This window comes from Fukomys damarensis, unplaced genomic scaffold (genome assembly GCF_012274545.1).
Source record: "Fukomys damarensis isolate Sample0158 unplaced genomic scaffold, DMR_v1.0_HiC HiC_scaffold_20, whole genome shotgun sequence".
Taxonomy (NCBI): Eukaryota; Metazoa; Chordata; class Mammalia; order Rodentia; family Bathyergidae; genus Fukomys; species Fukomys damarensis.
In genome coordinates this window covers 40,900,720-40,907,946 of record NW_022900932.1, presented here as the reverse complement: position 1 = coordinate 40,907,946, position 7,227 = coordinate 40,900,720, and the positions used below count along the sequence as shown (strand labels likewise).

General features: G+C 41.5%; 1 pseudogene; it reads right to left on the bottom strand.

The window, feature by feature from the left end:
• Positions 1–2,672, bottom strand: part of LOC117287033 — a 9,425-nt pseudogene extending 6,753 nt beyond the window's left edge.
• Positions 2,673–7,227: the final 4,555 nt, after the last annotated feature.

Below are 7,227 nucleotides of genomic sequence, written 5' to 3'. Positions count from 1 at the left end.
TTTTTTTTTTTTTTTTTTGGTACTGGGGATCAAACTCAGGACCTTATGCTTGAGAGGCAGGCAACAGAACCACTGAGCTAACTCTCCGGCCCTCATCCTCACTTTTGGAGGGTCTTTAGAACCGATATGTGGTCTACTTTTCTGTTTTTGAAGGAGGGATGTGTTGTGCTTCTGAAGAGTTACAGTACTAAAGATATCTGATACATACCCTAATAAACTAAAGGGCAGTTTACACATTTGTTCGGAAAATGGGAAACAAGGCAACAGAACCACTGAGCTAACTCTCCGGCCCTCATCCTCACTTTTGGAGGGTCTTTAGAACCGATATGTGGTCTACTTTTCTGTTTTTGAAGGAGGGATGTGTTGTGCTTCTGAAGAGTTACAGTACTAAAGATATCTGATACATACCCTAATAAACTAAAGGGCAGTTTACACATTTGTTCGGAAAATGGGAAACACACAGATTCACATATAAACATTCTGAAAAGAAATTAGAATGGGCTAAAATGTGGGTAAGGAATGATCACATAAAATGATGCAATCCTGCTGGATATCAGCCACCCCGGGAAACACCATAATGGGTCAGTTATCGAGGTGGGGCAGAAATTTGCCACTGTAGATTCTAGAGGAAGAACAGGTGGGCTCATTCAGAGTGATGTGCAGCAGAAGTCTGAATGGCTTGCTCAGAAGCAGTGCACGAATGGTCCAACACAAGCTGGGCATGGTGGTTCACACTTATAGCCCCAGCACTTAAGAAGTTGATGTAGGAGGTTGGCAAGTTCAAGCCTACACTGGGCTGGGCAATTTAGTGACTTGCTGAAATCTCCTCTAAAAAAAAAGGAATGGGATGTAGCTCACTAAAGGGCCCTAGGTTAAATTCCAGTACCACAAAATAAAGAACAAAACCAAAAAATGGGTAGCACATTCAGTGAGGGGTGGTTCTGTTAGCCCTAAAGATGGATTATTCTGTCTGAGGATTAATTTACTTCCATGTTTCACAGACTCTAACTGGTTTTCTCATATTGTCCCATGGACTATGATAGGAGATAAATGAAACACAATAACAAAATAGACCAGTGTGGTAGCTCTGTTACATGGTTACACAGGGCAATAAGGAGCTAATAGCAGTTATTATCATACCAGTCACTACCTTACTTAGTTTCCATCTGTGCCCTAGGCACTATGCTATGGGCTTAGAGGCATTACCTCATTCAGTTGTATGAGGTTGGAACTATTTTCATCCTGTTTAACAGATTAAAAAACAACCATTCAATTCCATGAGGAAGAAACTATTTTTACTCCTATTTTACAAATAAAAAATGGAATTGGAAGAGGTCAAGGGCTTGTCCAAGGTTATTCATCTGTCAAAGGTCATAGCCAGAATCCCAGCTGTGCCTGTGAGAGGACTCTGAGTCGAGGTGCAAACATTTTCTGTTCCACCTCCCAGGAGGCCGGCGTGACAGCACCCTACATTCGAGGTGGTGGACTTTTGGTTAACTGTCAGTCTCTCATGCTGTCTCTAGCCCCTTTCTTTTGTAATTGTAGATAGCACATCTCTCCTAAAAACGTACAGGATACATTACTGTAAACGAAACAGAATGGATTTCAAGAGAAGACACCTGGGGCAGCCCTATTATTGTCAGAGCCATGATAGTTCAATTAGGTTAAGTTCAGGAAACAAGCATCTGTGCTCTCAGCTACCACCTTGCACCTGAAAGGCAAGGATCACATTTTATATTCGATTAAATGAAAAAGTATGTGAAATCAATGAACCAGTGCCTTCTGCAGTGCTTGGCATATAGTAGGTGCTTAACACATATTAGTTGTTACTTTTTGACATTAAGCATTTATTACTTGATAAAAACAAATCGTTGTTGGGCCGGGGACTTAGCTCAGCGGTTCAGTGGCCTGCCTCGCAAGCGGAACGACCTGAGTTCGACTCCCGGTACAAAACAAAACAAATAGTTGTTGAATCTCCATGCTAAGCATTTCCAGAAATCATCACTCCCAACCATTACATTGACTCACATAAAGTTTTTTTTTTTGTACCAGGAATCAAACTCAGGACTTCGCACTTGTGAGGGAGGCAGCAGCACCACCAAGCTAAATCCTCGGCCCTATGACCACTATATTGAAACAGTGAAGAATGTTAACCCTTCCATTTAACAATGAAATTTCCTTTAATGAGAAAGAACAGGCACCTGGAAGTTAAATACTTTGCCTAACAACACTGAGCTATCCAGCTGGTAAGTGGCAGAGTCAGGAGTTTAAATAAACTGGTACTTAGGATCTCCTCCCATTGTTTCCACAGTGCTTAAGATGACTGTCATTCTCCAAGAGATCTGTGCATTATAGCTCAGAGCCTGGCATTTCTTAAAATTTTTTTAAATTCTACACTATATTTACTTTCTCTTGTGTGTGTGGTTAATTCAATCTAAGTTAATATTTTAAGCCATTGACAAGTTTCATTTCTCAACTCACCTCCTCTACTCATTCTCTATTATCTTTTTTTTTTTTAATTTTATTGAGTTTATTGGTACATTTTAGGGATACAGTACAGTTACATTCATTGTTGGGATCTTGTACCTCTACATGACAAGTCTTGATTCTCATTTTTTCCCCTTACCTCTGATGTCTCTGCAAGATGAACTGTTTGTTCTGTGGCTCCTCATTGTCCTGGTCCACTTTCTACCGGGGCTATGCAAGCTCAAACTGAGCCTGCAGCCGGAGGAGTCTGGTAAGTTTCCTGAGAGCAGTGATTCATCATCTAGAATTTAACTGGCTGGCAGAAGCAAAACTGGAACCCGTGTTTTTCTTCTTCCATCCATTCCCTGCTCCTTATCCACAGCCTCCTCACTGTATCCTCAGGTGGTGGCGGAGCATAGCAGGGGCTCAACACAGAGCTCAGAACATAGTAGATCCTTTGCAGTGGATCCAAGTGTCATCACCAAATACAAACAGAGGGCTCTAAGTAGATTTTATAGCTTACTATATTTAAGATTTAGTTTTCTAGCATATAAATGCTCAATTAATGTTTCTTTTTTTAAAATTAAATAATTGAATTTATTGGTACATTTCAGTACAGTTACATTCATTGTTGGGATCTTGTACTTCTTCATGACTGGTCTTGGTTCTCATTTTTTCCCCTGTCCCTGACCTCCCTTCACCCCCTCCTCCCTTCCCCATTTACAAACACTTTATTTCCATCTTTTCATTTTCTCACATTTTTTTCTTTTCCCTTAGTACCCTTCTCCTACCCATCCCACCTTCCTTACACCTTTAGCCCCTTGCTTCTCATTTCACAATGTCACTTATCTCATAAATGTTTCTGACAATGAAGGTTACATATGAATCCCTTTGCCTTCCAATTTTTAGGGGAGGGCTCACACCCTATAAGGCCTTACCAGAGCCAGGCTCCAAGTGATGGAATAAAGTAGTTCAATGTAAAAACATCAAGCACTGGTAGCCAACTGCATTAAGCTGGAGAACACAACCGCCTTGAAATGAGGCATTGTCATTCAGTTCCTGCAAGCAGTTGTCAAGTAGAAATACAAATTCCATGTTACCCTCTCTTCTATTATCTAGACAAAGTTGTAAATCTGTACTGTAATGTTAAATATAAATTTTTAAATGTTAGGTCCACACAATGTGTTTGTTGGATTGGGAGCAAATGTTGACAAAAAAATGTTGCATTTGATTAGTTCGGCAGGATCTCAAATATAAGAGGTATCCAGCATTTATTGATGGAGAGATTAAAGCATTTCCAATTGCTTTCTTCTTTCCAGAAGGTTAAATGAAGCATTTGGAAAAACTAATGAACAAATGAATGACAAAGACCCTGTGTCTTTATGTTGTACTTATTAGTTGTTCCAGTATTGCTTTATCTCTCAAACTACAGTCGGGGCAACTAGAAGGAAGAGACTTACTCATCACACAATCCTCTTCCCTTTTAATTTGAGCTCACCAAAGTTCCCTATAATTTTTATTCTTGTGTCTCATCAAATAGAACAAGGTCACACTGCTGGCACCCTGTGAAATTTAGTCTTTTATTGGAGGACAGATATTCAGCTAAAAACTGGAGTTCTTTGACTAATGAAGAATGGAGGAAATGATATTGAGGAGTCATTAACCATCTCTGTCACATGATCTTGAAGAGAAAATTATGGGTATTGCAGCTGGTAGACACCGAATTCCACAATAAATAACATATCAAAATTAGAGGTGGCCACTCATTTTATAGGAAGGGTGTTTGAGGACTAGAGTAGTGCAGGAATTTAGCACATCATAAAAGCAGCTGTCCTTCTAACTCTGTCTTGTGTGTTTTTGGATGCCCAAATCCCAGCATTCAGCCCACAGTGGTTCCCGCCATGGTGATGTAACTAGGCTCCCTAACCTTTTTACCATCCTTGAACCTAATACCATCTCACCCTCTTTCCTAGTCAAATCTTTGCTTAATGTCTGTCTTAGTCCGTCCAGTCTGAGAATGGTTTATAATTGCTGTCATAGGAAGTGACAAGTATTGATTGGACAAGGCTTCCAGGATGGTCTCCCACGGATAATTTGAGGGGTCATTGGGGAAGAACATTGGGATTAATTAATGAAGTCTGCTGTAGTTGTTGCTGAGAAATGATGACTGTTGGGCAAGAGTTTCCTTATGCCCTACCTTCTTTTTCCTCTAGGGTAAGGACAAGCCCTCTTTGTGGACTTACCTTACAAGGTATCTGGCACTCACTTGGGACACCCTGTTCTTACATGCTAGATGAACCTCCAGGCATGCTGCAGCCATGTGGGAGGAGAGGAGGTGGTGGTGTGATTTCTCACATATCAGAAGCTCAAGGCCATCCATCACACCAGCAGGTCCATCTGATCCTGTCTTGCATCAGAAAGATAACTCTTATCACCACTCCACAAACTGAGTTTATAAAAATAGACAAGATTAGTTTGTGACCAGTGCCCTGGAGTTACTGAGGCAACCTCACAGTGAAGTTCTAGAGACGGCTATCTCACAGGCCAGATGCTAAATATATCTTCCCCATGGTGACAAGGGCAGTGTCAGAGAGCATGCCAACCACATGATCTTTCCCAGTCACAAGGGGATAAATCTGGAGCACTCTGCTGTCAGAGTCTATTCCTGAACCAAACTCAAGCCCAGACTGAGAATAGATTTTTTGGGTCCTTGCCAACTGTCCTACTTGTGGTGTCCAGATGGGACATCACGTATCACACTCAATTAAGCTTGTAGGCAGCTGTGGAGGAGAGGCAGGGCTCTTGGCATGTCTTGAATTATTTGCATGAGGAGAACTATCTGTGTCAGGGACTATGGGAAGAGGAGCGAGCCCTGGACTGTTGGGGCTTGAGGGGAAGGGGATTGGGATACCTTCCTTCTCCCACAAATCCACAGAAGGTGTCAATCTGATTTACCCTACCGTGGCTCCAAAGCTGATGACTTGTATTTGATCAAATGTGCTCATTCTTTCCCTAACACCTCACTTCTTGGATAGCATACATCTGTTATGATAGCTCAGTTAAAATTTTAGTTACATAAGCATTACATTAATATGTTTTATTAGAAAAACCCTCAAACAATTAAGAAGTAAGAAAAAAATCAAAGTTTCACCTCTTCTTATCGTTTTTCCAATTCTGCCTCCTCTTCTAAAAGTAACTGTGGTCAAGGGTTTGATATGCATCTTTATACACACACAAAACATCACAACACACACATGAGTATAGTAAAGTAGGAAAACTGCACCGTGTGACTGCCTTTGCACCATATGGCAGTTCATTATAAAGACATACTGCAGTTTCTTTAATCGTTCTCTGTTTGGTAGGCATTTAGGTTTATTTTTGTTGTTTTTCAGAGTGAGGGCCTAAGTAAGGAAACACTTCTTACAGGCCCTCAGCCCAAAGAAAAGCTTCTAAACATCTAATCCCAGGAAACTAGCAGTGGTATCAGGGGGCAAAGGGACCTTTGTATTCCAAGCGATCAGACAGATTATGAGAATGGGACACTCACAGGGAGTTGTTCACAGAAGGACTCTAACATAGACATTTCACCTAGAATTCCACAGTGCTCCTGGCTTTGGTTTTGTGCCCCTCCCACCTACATGAGGCATGTCTGGGGTCTGAAGGAAGGATTTGTAGCCTGATTGCATCAAACTTCATAAAATCTCTTGTTTTAACCTTATTCATCATGACAGATTTAGTCAGATAACTCCCATTCCTCCCTTCTCCACAAACTCAAAGCTCTTTTGACTTCCCTGATTTTGTTTAGGGTGGCAATGGCCTGGCCTCTGAGGGTGAATTATGGTTATTCAAAGTCAATTACTATAATTCCATTCACCAGATATTGACATTTCCAGCTTCCCTTGTAGCTAGAGGTTCATATAACTGTTTTGACCCATGTGGTCTGGGTTAGTTTTCCATTATTCTAACAAACACCTGAGATAATCAACTGCTAAAAAGAAGAGAGTTATTTTGGCTCACAGTTTCAGCCCCTGATCAGTTGGCTCTGTGCTTTGGGTGAGGGGGTTCATCTTTGCAGGAGTACGTGGCAGAGTAAAACTGCTCACCTCATGGCTGGGACAAGGAGAGAAAGAGGGAGAGGAAGGGGACAGCACTCTCCCCTCGCTGCCTTGAAGATCTCCTACCGGGCCCCTTAAAGTTCCATCACCTACCAGTAGTGTCACGCTGGGGAAAACCTTTAGCTATATGCTTTTAGGGGAAATTTAAAGTCCAAGCTATTGCACAAGCTGAGCGCAAGTCAGCTGAGTACTCTTTGGAAAGCCTTTGCCTTCTGAATAAAGCAATCAGATTATGTTGGCATGCTCCACACTTTTTTTGTTGCCTTAAATGGAGATATAATATCTACAGCTGTGGTCACCATGTGGGACGTGCAGAAAATAGTCAAAAGCCATCGTACTGAAGATTTAGGGTGGGAGGAAGGGAACACATAGGAATGTTGATCACACTGCTCAGCTGCTGCAACAGCTATGGTCTGCCTGCCTTTAGACTTTTTGTTGTGGAAAAAAATAATTCTATTTTTTTTTAAGGCACTGCTTGTTGGGCTCTCTGTTATTTGCAGCAGACAGCATTCATGATTCATTCTATTTCTCTTGAAGCTCTGTGAGTTCAGGATTAGTCTAATCCCTAGTATCAAGCTGTGCCTGGTAAAGGAATAAACTGCATCAGTGAGCATCTCCTTAGGTACAGAGAGCGTCCAGGTTAGGT